We start from the raw sequence: 14,602 nt of genomic DNA on the forward strand, positions 1-14,602 counted from the left end.
GATGGGCAGCTATTGCAAGCATTATCCGAATAGATTTGAGCATTGCCACAGGGGAAAATGTCTCGTCATAGTCAATACCATAACGTTGACGATACCCCTTGGCAACCAGACGGGCTTTATAGGTCTCCACCTTTCCGTCTGTGCCCCTCTTCCTTTTGAAGACCCATTTACACCCAATGGGTTTAACCCCTTCAGGTGGGTCAACCAATGTCCATACATCGTTGACCTTCATGGACTCCATTTCGAATTTCATGGCTTCAAGCCATTTCTCGGAATCAGGTCTCTGCATAGCATCCATATAGGTGATCGGATCCTCATTATTCTCATCAAGTTCAATGGGATCACCATCCCGGATCAAGAAACCGTAGTATCTGTCCGGCTGATGCGGTACTCTACCGGATCGCCTTAATGGTACAGGTATATTGGGCTCCAGATCTGATCTAATCATATCCGACTCAGGTTCAGCTATTGGTGTCGGTCCTTCTACCTGTTGAACTTCATCAAGTTCAACCTTAGAGGCAACGGTTCCTTCACCAAGGAACTCCTTTTCTAAAAAGATTGCCTTAAGGCTGACGAACACCTTTTGTTCATCAACATCGTAGAAAAAATATCCTTTTGTCTCTTTGGGGTACCCTATGAATGAGCATTTGTCAGACCTAGGTCCAAGTTTGTCTGTGACTAATCATTTGACATAGGCCGGGCACCCCCAGACCCTAAGGTGTGAAAGTGCTGGTTTACGTCCCGTCCATATCTCATATGGAGTCTTAATTACAGACTTACTTGGAACCCTATTTAATAGATAACAGGCCGATTCGAGTGCATATCCCCAGAAGGATATCGGCAAGCTAGCAAAACCCATCATGGATCGGACCATGTCTAACAGAGTCCGATTCCTCCTTTCAGACACACCATTATACTGTGGTGTTCTTGGAGGAGTCCATTGGGAGAGAATCCCATTCTCTCCTAGATATGTGAGAAATTCACTAGAAAGGTATTCTCCTCCTCGATCAGATCGAAGAGTTTTAATACTCTTTCCAATTTGTTTTTCTACTTCACTTCGAAATCGTTTGAACATTTCAAATGAATCTGACTTATGTTTCATCAGATAGACATATCCATATCGGGATAGGTCATCCATGAAAGTTATGAAGTAGAAATATCCACCTCTAGCACTGGTGCTCATGGGTCCGCATACATCAGTATGTACTAGGCCCAAGAGCTCAGTAGCTCTCTCACCTTTTCAGTAAAAGGTGACTTGGTCATTTTACCAAGAAGACAGGACTCACAGTTTGGAAGTGATTCACAATCACTAACTTCGAGGATTCTCTCTTGAGTCAACCTGTTTATTCTGTTCTTATTTATATGACCTAGCCTACAGTGCCATAAGTAGATATCTGACACACTATCTAATCTAGGGTGCTTGCCAGTAGAATAGACTCTTATCAGGCTTGACCTTTTTGGTCTGGCTCTGCACTGATGTCCTAGCCTGAACTTGCACCTTCTTTACTTTCTTCTTCTTGTTCTTCTTCCCTTTCTTAAAAGGTCGAGAACCAGAAGATGAACCTCCCACTAAATTGACTGACTCCTTGTGAAGTTGGTGATCCTTCTCAAAGTTCTGAAGCAACCCCAGTAACCTGTGGTAGTTCTCTTCAGGCTTTGTCATTCTATAATGAGTGAGGAATGGGAGATAAGACTTGGGCAGCGAGTTCAGTATTGCATCTTTTCTAAGCTGCTCATGCAAGGAAAAGTCGAGCTTGCTCAATCATTCCATCAGCTCGATCATGTACAATACATGATCAGTGACAGAGGCACCATCCCGCATTTTGGCGTTGAAGATGGCACAACTAGTCTTGTGCCTCTCCACGTCATCGGGTGTGCCAAAAGCATCCTCCAACACTTGAAGCTTGTCCTTTGGCTGAACCGTCTCGAATCTGCGACTGAACTCATCGCTCATGATAGCCAGCATGATACAGCGCACCGTGGTCCGATCACTGAGCCACTTCTGGTAAGTGTCTCTGATTGTTCCACGTGCATTGACAGCTGGCTCCTCAGGTGCAGGATCTATTATCACATATAGGATCCGTTCATGCTCCAGGACTATCTTCAACTTTCGGTACCAGCTACCGAAGTTGGGTCCCACCAACTTATCATTGTCCAACAATGATCGGAGCGATAGGGAAGTGGCCATATCTGCACAAAAGAGAACCATAACCTAATTAGTAATTGATTCATTAAACCTAAAGATTTGGACTTTAATCAAAAGGTTTCTCCCACTATTGTATTCGAATTGGTAGCCTCTACCTCCAACTCGAGGAATTACCCTAATTCCTTAGCGGGTACTAGAATCCACTTAGACTGCACACAAGCCCAACTTTGGTTGGTCAACCCATGTACATCTAAGGGTAGGTTCATAACCAATTGTTTCTCTAAACAATTTCTAGTAATTTTAATTTTGCCCCAGAAACCTAATCAGTAGGCTTTGGCCTCCACTGTAAGGATCCGGTTAGGTCCAACCATTAACATGATCATACTTGGTGTATCTAACCAACGAATGATTAAGCCCAACTTTGGTTGGCTCACCTAACCACCATTAGAGAGACACTTCCAAGTCATCATATGATGAGTGATAATTCCATTAGTCAACAAGCACCAGGCCTTTGGTTCTGCAATGATTATTGAGTTAATGGACTCATTATCAAACACCTTAATGGGAGGCTATGACTCAGTTATCTCCATAACTTTATCATTTTAAGGACCTAATAATTTTAGAAGATTTAAATAATTTAGAGGATGAGGTCAGATGAACCAGCTTATCATGATCCTCCCACTGGCTTCACCAAGTCAGCTTAAGGGAGACCAGGGCTGGTCTAGGAGCACCTAAATCAGTCACACTGATTTACCTAGCTGACATGGGTCAGCTCGAATAGTCAAGTGATCTGATCAAAACATAATTTCACCAAGAGGCCAGGTAAGTTCGATCAGTGGGAGGGTCTGCCAAAGCTTGCCTTAGACACCATCAGAAATGGCCAGGTAAGCGGGCTCCCAATTAAAAACCACCGGTCTGGTTTACCTTAGACACCAACTGGTTTAATTAGTTTTGATTAGATCAACCTAACAGTTCGTGCTAGACTGCTTAGCCAAGAATCAAGTCCATTTGGTTCTCGTTAAAGATATGGACTTGACAAACTACAACTATTGTAATTGATCTAGAGAATCCTTGACCTAATCTAAGACAACAATTGATTAGATTTAGTCAATTCTCTAATTAAGTCCATCTTTAATCTAACCATAGGTCTAACCCAATTAATGGACCTAATTCCCACTAACCCATTAACCCAATGTGTTATGATTTGTGTCTTAGGTTCTTCAATTCATAATCCTAGAACCTAATCAAACAACTTCTTAATTCTTAATTAAGTTTTGGGCTGAGGGTTGGGTTCGGCTTTTCAAAAAATAATTTTCATATTTGTAAAATAATTTTATAATATGATTCTACTAACCATATTGCATGTTTGATTCATAATTAAGATGCAAGTGAAATAAACATGAAACTACTTTAGATCTAATCTAAACAGGTTCATGTAATTGAAACAATTTCAACTTTAAACAATTTCTTTGCACAAAAATTATTAACAAAGAGATTTTATTTCAGATTTAAATATCTTTTAAATCTAATAAATCATAAATTTAATCTAGATCATATCTAATAAATTTATGATTAAAGATAGATCTACACAAACTAGGACAACCTTTGCACTGTAAGGGGTAAACCTTATAGCAGGACAACCTTGCAGTTTGTGATTGATCTAAAATTTTAATTTCAGATTTAATAATCAGATTATAAATTAGATCTACTCTAAAAATAATCTAAGCATGTATAAATAATCATGTAATAAAGAACCTAGGCTCTGATACCAATTGTAGGAACCAGATCTAGAGTTTCAGGGTTAGATCTTGAAAAAGAGGGTTAGATCTTGAAACTTTTTCAAGATCATACAGCGAAAGACTAAAATAAATCAAAATTTATTTTTTAAGATCAAAAAATTCCTAGATCTAAGATTCTATTACATGATTATTACATGGCATTAAATCAGAAATTAAAATATATAAATATAGCATGAAGTACATGTTGATCATATCAACATGTTTCTATACTACATCTAATGTATGTATTAAACAATAGATCAGATCTATTACCTTGCAAGTTAGACATTCTAACCTTGCTGATCTGGGCTTGAGGATGATGTTGCAAGCCACACATGCGTCCGGCCTCTAGGAGTCGTCCACACGAGCCCACGAATCTCGATCAGAAGTCCTGCTTCAGAAAATCAGCACAGTATGCTAGTACTGCGCTGATCCTTCTTTGATGGTTGATCAGGTGCCTCCTTCTTCTTGATTTAGACTCTTCCAAAGATAGAAAATAGAAGGAGGAGTTTCAGATCTGAGACACTCTCAGAAAACTCAAGATGGAGGGAGGAAAGATATGAAAATAAAAACCCTAGAAGAAGATCCTCTTCTTCTTCACGTTTTTCTCTCTAGACACCCAAACTTGCATCTTTTATATCTCCACGACCCAAAGGTATTTCTCTCTGATTTTTGGGTGACAGAAAGGTCTCTCAAATATCTATCTCTCCTTAAAATTTTACAAAGAAAATCATCTTATATAGAGAGATATGATAGAGTCCTTGTCTAGGTCAAACACCTAGTCAAGGCTTATCCAAACATGGCAAGTTAAGGGACGCCCAACTCTTGAGCATCTCCTCCATATTTTCATGAATAGATCACTAGAAAAGGGTTCACAATGTAAACCCTAAAGGCCATGAAAATTCTAAAAAAAATTTGGATAAATTCGGTGCAAAATTGAAAGAGTTTTGGATTTCTAAAACTCTATCTCATAGAATTCAAAATCCAAACTTATTCCTTTTAGATTTGATCCAAACCACCTTCCATGTAAGAAAGAAGAGAAGAGACCTTTTGTGAACGTGGGAGAAATCTGAAAGAGGGCTTTTATCACACAAAATAAGTGGAGATTGGCGTTGAATAAGAGAGAGGGCGTGGAGAAGGATTATGTGGCGCAAGGTGGAATCCTAGTCCTACTAGGATTTTGTCTCATAACTTGTTTTAATTTGGTTTTCCAAACCAAATCAAATTAAAATTAGATCAACCCAATTAAAATAGGTCTTATCCTAATTAAGAACCTAATTTAATCAGATTAAATTATATTTAAATCTGATTTAATTTTCTAATCAAATTAGAAATTAGATTGACCCAAGTCCTAGTTGAACTATGACTAGTTTTTCCTTACACTTGGCTTATCCAATAAATCAATTAGACTTGATCCAATCAAGCCCAAACTAAATTTAATTAAATCATATTTAATTAGACTTAATCTCAGCCCATTGACTTAATCAAATTAAGCTAATTAGCAATCAAATTGCTAATCGATCCTCCTGCAACACTTGCACTGGGTTAAATGTCAATCATATTGATCATTTAACCCTAGAACGATTCTTAATCGTTGATCAACCATCTGATCGGATCATGAACTCTAATGTGTGTGACCTCATAGGTCCGAACCTAAGCCGGTAGCATAGGAACAAATTCCTATACCAATCAAAATGACCGTCTAGCAATGGTACCCGACGATCGGATAGGTCGAATGTGTAGAACAACATCCTTAGAACCCATGCGGATATAGTTTTCATATAATTCATCCCCTTGACCAAAATGATCATAGGACACCCCAGAGTTTAACTGTCAACTCTGATCAAGTTGTCCACATTGTATTTCAAAATATCAAATCCATCTGATGGATTACCCTGGCCAAGGTTTTACTAAATTGAAATACAACGACTCATTCTTCTCCAACTCTTGGAGTGGTCAATCCCATCTCGATCACACTCTGACTTCGCAAGTACTTGACTGTGCCCAGAAGCCTTCCGTCCCTGAATTAGAAATTTAGTTAGTCCAGTACCAAAGCACAGTGAGTTGCTTGCAAGTCACTGAGACGATCTCAAGTCTAAGGGACACTTATACCTATATCCCATCAGAGACATTCTCGACAGCAGAATGCTCTGGAGTTGGTCACGTTCAATGATGATGTACCCTTACATCTCACATGTATGCCATACCAGTGTCTCCACACTCTTTGGTTAAGAGGACAACCAACCCATATGGCCTACAGCGACCTATGCTCGATAGAAGCTGTCGTCCTTATTAACAGCCTATCATTTGATCGTGAACAGTTTTAAGGACTAATCGATAAATCCTCTCTTTATCGAATCTAAATAGTCCTAAGGACTTCATCATAACAACGGAGTTCATTAGAAGATGAAAGCTTATGATGAAAATGCCAAATATATTTTATTTATTAACAAATCAATTACAATACTTGGTTGCTCAACCGTCAATAGCTTGACGATTGGCTTTTTGGGACATATTTTCCAACAGTCCTCCCTTGTGCGCCATTTATCTGGATATAAATTAGTTTGTTGGCCATTCAAATTCAAAGGATGTTTGAATTTGAATGGGCAACTAATCCATGCGCCACCCACCTTATCTTGTGCGCCATTTAATCTACACAAGAAAGAGTTTCTCATGTAAATTCTCCATGCACAAAGAACCCATGCCTCCTCTCTTCTCTCACCCAAAGTGGATAAGGATGGGTTGGTTTGCATTTAAATTCAAATTCGATTTGAATTCAAGTGAGCAACCACCTATCTTTATCCTCTCACGCGGATAAGACGCATCTTGCACTGTTTTAAAAGAGAAGAGAAGGTGGGGCGTGCGTAGAATTTTTTTGAGAGAGAATAGTGGGTGTGAGGAAGCCTTGTGCATGAGTTGGAAGTTCAAAAACTTTTGAGAGAAAAGAAAAGAAAAGAAACAAAAGTGGGCACCGGGTTTTCAATGAGTATCCTAGGGTTTCTGCCTGGGGTTCGGGAAGTGAGAAGGTGAGCTACGAGTGTCGTGATCTTACCAAACTTCAGAGAGAGCTTCATCAACCTCTCAAGCACCTTTGCTGATGATTCAAAGTATTTGAGGAGTCGGCAAACATCGATCGAAGGAGTTCGATCAACATCGGCCGTCGAAAGGGTTCTGCGATGAACTAGCATTCATGAGGAGCCGATCAGACCAGGAGCTTCGTGTGGATGATCCACAGAGGCCAGATATACTATGTGATTGTATTGCAATGATTAGATCTTTTCAACGGTGATCAGACTGCAGCGATCAACTATCCGTACAAAGGTAATGTGTTCTGAACACATAACAGTAAAAGATTTACTGTAGAATTTAAAATTTCAAATTTAACTGCATGCTATATATATCATATTTAGATCTTTATGTAGGGTTAATATATATTAATTAATTAGATTAATTAATAATTTTCACAGTAAAATTATAATTTTGAAAAAATTTTAAAATTATCGTTTTACCCCTGCACTAAAATTCACTTCACTCCGAACCTCTCCAGGGATGCTGACTGCTGATGAAATGAGCAATGAACTGGTAGCTCATCTAGTCAAAGGAGAAGATAGTACCCGACTTCAGTGCCAAGTACCAATTTTTTGCTGCTCCCTTCAAGGTAGACGGGAAAGCTCGGCACAGGATGGCGTCCGGTGCGCCATGGAGTAGCATCATTGTCTGAAAGGCCTCCAGATGGTCAACCAGATCTGAGGTCCCGTCGTAGCTCTCAAATTGGGGGAGCTTAAAGTTTGGAGGGACTGGCCCAAGTGGCCCGCTCGATCGCCAGATTCTGAAACTCTGATGATGCTCTTTCCAGTCGCACTGATGCCTGCAGCTGCTGCATGGCCTGCACTGCTTCGGTGAGGCCCCTGACCTGTTGAACCAGCAAGTCGAACTGCTCCATGCTGATTGCCGTTGTCGGAGGAGGAGGAGGAGCCTGAGAAACTAGAGATGAGGCTGGAGCTTGTGGAGCTCGTTGAGATCTGGCTGCAGAGGCCGTGGATCGTCTAGTGGATGTCTTTCGGGGAGGTATCAGGTGGAGATCTGGCAGGAGAAGGAGAAGAAGATGTCGGAGAAGATGACCGGAGACGATCCCGTTGAGCACTCCTTTAAGAACAAGGGTACTACGAAGACATGCCCTTCCTCTAGCACTAATTCTGTTAGTGCAAAATTCCGCCGATGCCAGAGAAGCTGGAGTCGAGAGGATCGCGTCTGCCATCGGGACCTGCAAGGGAAGTCTAAACCAGAGTTGGGGGTGCTCCGACAAGACCCTCCGATGCTCAAGTCAGTACTCTACCTCAATAGAAATGGAGCACTCAAATGAGATTTTAGCAGAGTTTCAAGATAGAGTTTAGAGCTTAGAGAAGAACGTATCTGGGGGTCCCTTTTTATAGACAGAGAGCGTAACTAATTGACAGCGACGTTTGTAACTGCATGGTAGTGGGCCATTTGGGACCATACGAAGTTTGTTACAGAGAGTAGTGGCGTCAGGGGGCCGTTCAGGGCCACGTAGAGTTTGTTATGGAGAGTAGAGTGGTGTCCATTGCCGTGACTTGCCAGAGAGTGGTGGAGCCATGTGAAATCTGTTACAGAGAGTGGAGCAGGATAGTGACCATTGTCGTGACTTGCTAGAGAGTTCGGGCCTGACGGCTGAAGTTTGGCTGGGACATCTGATGGAGCAGAATGGCTCTCTGTCTCAGCAATCCAGGAGAAGTTCGGATGTTTCTGAGGTTGCTGACGAGTCCACTGTTGTCGGATGCCTTGGGCGTTGATGCTACATACGGGAGTCATTTGCTGTAGAAGTTTGGATGGGGACTTTCTGTTGGTGAAGTTCGGTAGGAGTCCAATTGCTAGAGAAGTTCATCTGGAATTTATCTGATGTGGAAGATCGTCTGAAGATTGTCCATCGGAGAGGTCCAGTTTCATGAGAAATCTGACAGGGGGTCGTCCGACAGTGGAGTTCGGATGGTGTTGTGGAGGTTTGTCCACTGGAGGAGTTTTGAGGACACTGTGAAAGGTCGAACATCGGAGGAGTCCAGGATTCAATATTCAATTTTGCTGTGGAAGTTCGGATGGAGTCCGGCTTTTGTAGGAGTCTGAAAGGAGTCTGCTTATTGTAGAAGATCGGATGGAGACTTCTTATTGTAGAAGTCCTGCTGCTGGAGAAGCTCGATCATTGACAAAGTTCGAAAGAAATTTGGAGTGGAGATCTGGCTGGTGGAGCCCGTCCGTTGTAGGAGTTCGTCTGTGATCCATCCACTGTAGAAGTTCAGATGGAGTCTACTTGCAATAAAAATTTGGGGTAGAGATCCGATTCTTGTAGGAGCTCGGATAAAATTTGAAAGGCGGTCGACTGCCGTAGAAATTCGGATGGGGTCTGGTTATTGTAGAAATCCTGCTGTTGGAGTAGCTCGGACATTGACGAAGTTCGAAAGAAGTTCGGAGTAAAGTCATTCGTGGCCAGAAGAAGTCTGAAAGAGATTCGAAGAATGGTCGATCACTGTAGAAAATCAACTGATAATGAAGCCCAGAGAGCATTTGGAGCAGTTCGGTAGATGAATAAGGGAGCTCATTATCAGAGACGTCCGGATGGTATTATGGAAGCTCGGACGGTCGAGGGAGTTCAGAAAGATGCCATACAAGGTCGGAAGTCGGAAAAGTCCTGGAAGGGTCGGTCTTTTATAAACTTCGGCTGGGGGCATTTTATATCCAACAGATCACATGCAATATATAAAATCAGATTTTATCAAAGATCAGCACAAACTAAGACAACCTATTTATTGTAAGAGGTAAACCCTACAGCAAGACAATCTTATTTCAGTTATGATCAATCATTAATTCAATTCAGATCTAAGATATCATACATTAGATCTAAATAGAATTAAATTTTAGATTTAATATGCAAATATAACATATCATAATGAATCTAGGCTCTGATATCACTATTGAAAAACGTAGGTGATTTCATGCATGTGTTTCAAAAAAATTTGAAATAAAACATAGCAGAAGACAACTAGATTAATCATATTAATCTAACATGCATATGATCTAATCATCAAATTAATTTACTCTAAGATTTATGACATGATATATTGCATATAAAATCTAAAAAATTCAGAAGATAAAATCTGCATGCATACATATGAGTAGTAGATCAGATCTACATCTATCTGAATTTAGAACTTGATACCTAAGCATGGGTTGATGATTGCCACTATTGAGATATGTGGTAAAGATGATCCTCATTGATTTTTCAAAGCCGCACACATGTTCGGTCTCTATGAAAAATCCACTCGAAGCCCCAATCTGATCAGTCTTCTCAAGAGTGCTAGCTCGTGTGAAATCCATCTTGTTGGCTGATCCAGATCTTTTCTTAAAATCTCTCAAACCTTTTTAAAGATTGAAGATAGATATCTGGAGGAGATGAAGATGAGGAAGAAGTATGGAGAGGAGATGCTTTTCTCTTTTTTTTCTCTCTCTTCCCAAACCCTTAGGATCAAATTCTAGAAATCTTGGTTTTGCGCTCACCCAAGAGAAGAGGACTCTCCTCTATTTTTCAAGCCATGGAACCATGCCCAAAGCCTCCTCAATGTGAAGGCCTCTCTTCGATCTCTTACATGCATAAAAGAAAAAACAAATCCCTTTTTATTTGGCATGTAAGGAGGTTAGGGTGAAGAGTCCAACAATGTTTGGACACTTCCAAATATTGTCGCCCCCTCTCACCAATTCATGCCAAAATAATTATGGGACACCCCAACCAAATGGTTTTCATGGTAAATCAAATCCCCATCTAATTTCCCATGATGAAATCCTCCATATTGTTGCACAAAATAAGAGGAAAAAAAGATATGGCGCATAGAGTGATTTGGATAAGAACAAACTCTCTTGATAAGGAATATTTTTTAAATCAAATTTTAAAAATTTTTTTAATCAAAATAAAACCAGATTTGGCATGGAAATAGGAGCAACATCAGATGTTATTTGCATGGAGAAACCTCATGCAAAAACCTTTTTGGAGTGAGGAATGTGGCATCCAAAAATCTTAGTGGCGCATGGGAGGAGTCCAACATTACATGGACTCTTGGTTTTTTTATTTGGTTCCAAATCAAATCTCATTTGGTTAAGCCCAAATAAATAGATGAAACTTAATCTAATTAGGTTCATAATTTTTTAATCAAATTAATAATTTATTAAACTAAAGTCCTAATCAAATCAGAGATAATTCTTTCTTAGCGATTAGATCATCTTATAACTTAATCGGGTCAAACCTAATTAAATCTAATTCAATTAGATTTTATCAAATCCTCTTTGCTCAATCAAATTGAGCTAATCAGTAATTTAATTATTAATTAATTTTCTATTAATTCATTAATACTTAACAAATAAATTTATTATAATTTTTGTATAAGGTTAACCATCAATCGAATTGACGATTAAATCCTCGAATGATTCTCAATTGTTGATCTGCCACATGATCAGTCAGAAACTTCTTTTAAGTATGACTCTATAAATTTGAACCTATGTTGATAGCATAGGAGCAGATTTTTGAACCAATCGATGTAACCATCTAACAATGGGACCCAACATCCGAATAGGTCGAATGATGGTGAAGCAATATTCAAGAACCTACTGATGTATGGTTATCGTATAATTCATCTTTTTGACCCTAATGCTCAAGGATGACCTAGGATTTAACTGTTAATCCTAGATAAGTCATCCACATTATATTTTAACCTTTCAAATCTATCATATGGATTATCTAGATTCGGATTTTACTAAATTGAAATATATTGATATATTAACTCCTACTAATTCGAAGAGGTCAATCCCATCTTGACTCATACACCGACTTGATAAGTACTTGACTGTACTTAAAAATCTTTTGTTATGAATTAGAAACTCAGATAGTCCAACATCAAAGTACAATGAATTGCTTGTAAGTCATTATGGTGATCTCAAATTTGAGGGACACTTATATCCATACCCTTCATGAGCTACTCTTGTTAGCAGAGTGCTCCATAGTTGATCACGTTTAGTAATAATATATTCTTACATCTCAACTGTATATAATATCAGTATCTCCACACTATTTGGTTATGAGGACAACCAACGCATATGGTACACAATGATCTACACTTAATATCACTATTATCCTAGTAATAGCGTATCATTTGGTCGTGAACTAGTTTAAGGACTATGCGATAAATCCTCCTTTATCAATCAAAGTAGTCCTAAAGACTTCATCACGATACAGAAGTTTGTTAGAAGATATAACTTTATGATGAAAAAGATCAAATAATTTTTATTATTAATCAATTCATATTTATAATTGTTGGAATTTGAGCTTTGGGTTATGCATGTATGTTTCAAAATTTTATTTTCTAAACACCCCAGTGAAATATAAGATTAAAATACTTTTAATCTGAATCATGCATGCATAAAAATATAAAATCACAAGGATCTAGTTCATATGCTAAAATTGATATATGCTGAAATTCATATTGTGATTAATTCACATACTTGTTTTGCAATCTTTTTCTTCGAATCTGGATTTGCAAGAGAAGAGATTTACTTCTAGCTACACAAGTGTCCAGCCTCTATAAGTATCCATTTGGGATCAGTCTGGAACAGTCCTCTAGAATTTAAATTTTTATCTCTAAGAAAATTCAGTCTGCTGAACCTGAACGAAGCCTGGATCACGATCAACACTTGATCTCTTTTCTTGATCTTCTTCTTCTCCTCTTCTCTAAGCTTGTCTCCCTTGCTATATGCTGCTGCTACAACCTTGAATCCAGCAAGGAAGAGGATGCCAACACCTTGGATGTGGGGGACTTGGGATGTCCCAAAAGTTGGGGCATGTGGGACGCCTAAGGGGAGAACAGAAAGGGAGAGGAAGAGAAGATGTGGGGAGACCTTCTAAGTGTGAGGGGCTGTTGGTTTGGATGCTCTAGGGACCTTAGGGGAGGTTCCTTTAAATAGGCATGAGGATTGAATCCTATTCAATCTCATAATACGAGTTCTACTTGCATTAGGTTTCCTAATAACTTAAGTTATTTAAGTTACATTAGGAATCCTATTAGACACCAACTCTTGGAGCCATTTCACTCATTATTTCACACCCTCTTTTGCACCCAAAAGACATCCCATATGAAATCAAAAAGCCCTCTAATCATAAAACACGTCCAACTTGATCAAATCAAGGTGGCGACCCATAATAACTATCAAGAAAAATTAATTAGAAACTTGTATCCTAATTTAATTGATCAATAACCTTAGACACCCAACAACTGGAGTCTCATGAATCTTATTCATGTAGGTTATTAGCAGATAATTAAGTTTGAATTATCTTATCAACTAAAAAATCTCAACGAAAAAAGAAATTGGATCCAACCATGTACTAGCAAGGTTACTATGAACCCAATCGGATTTTTCTAAATTCAATTGACATTCATAAGCTTAATTATTAATTCCAGGCCTAATCCCTTTGTTGTGTGACCCCATAGGTTTAATTCTATCTGGTAGTAAGATATACAATGATCTCTATCAAAATATCATTGAAACTCTTTTCAATGGATCGAAATAATTTTACTCTAACTCATCAAGGATTATCGATCTAGAACAATCCTAGTGAGCTCTCACAATCCACCAGTGACACCTATCAATTATTGGAATTCTGAGTTTGATGCATGCATATATATTTTAAAATTTTTATTTTCTAAATACCGTAATGAAGAATAAGATTAAAATATTTTTAATCTAAAATTTGCATGCATAAAAATATAAAACCACATAGATCTATTTCATATGCTGAAATTGATATATACTGAAATTCAGATTGTGATCAAACCATATACCTATTTCGCAATTTCTTTCTTCAAAACTGGATCTGAAAGAGATGAAGCTCTCTGTTAGCCATATAATTATCCGACCTCTACGAGTATCCAATCAGGATCAGTTTGGAATAGCCCTCTATAATCTAAATTTTGATTCTCCAAAATTCAGCCCGCTGAATCTAAACGAAGCCTGGATCGCGATCAACACTTGATCTTTCTCCTTGATCTTCTTCATCTCATCTTCTCTAGAGTTTCTTCTTAATATGTGATGCTACCAAATGCTGAAACCAGCAAAAAAGAGGCATCCAAACTCCTCTAGGCATGGAACTCATTGGGACGCACGTCCCAAGGGGTGTATAAAACATCCAAGAGAAGAGAAAGGGAGAGGAAGAGAGGGCATGGGGAGAGCCTTTGGGTGTGAGGGACTGTTGGTTATGATGCTCTAGGGACCTTAGGGGAGGTCCCTTTAAATAGACATAAGGATTGAATCCTATTCAATCATATAATACAAGTCCTACTTGTATTAGGATTCCTATTAACTTAAGTTATCCAACTTACATTAGGAAGCCCATTAGGCGCCAACTATTGGAGCCCTTGCACCCATAATTAGACATCCTCTTTTACACCCAAGAGACACCCCATATGAAAACCAAAGGCCTTCTAATTAATGGACATGCCCAAATTGATCAAATCAAAGTGGCGCCCCATAATAACTATCAAGGAGATTCATAAGGGACTTGTACCCTTAATTTATATGATCCATAACCTTAGACATCCAATAATTGGAGTCTTATGAATCTTATTCA

This window comes from Elaeis guineensis, chromosome 2 (genome assembly GCF_000442705.2).
Source record: "Elaeis guineensis isolate ETL-2024a chromosome 2, EG11, whole genome shotgun sequence".
Lineage (NCBI taxonomy): Eukaryota > Viridiplantae > Streptophyta > Magnoliopsida > Arecales > Arecaceae > Elaeis > Elaeis guineensis.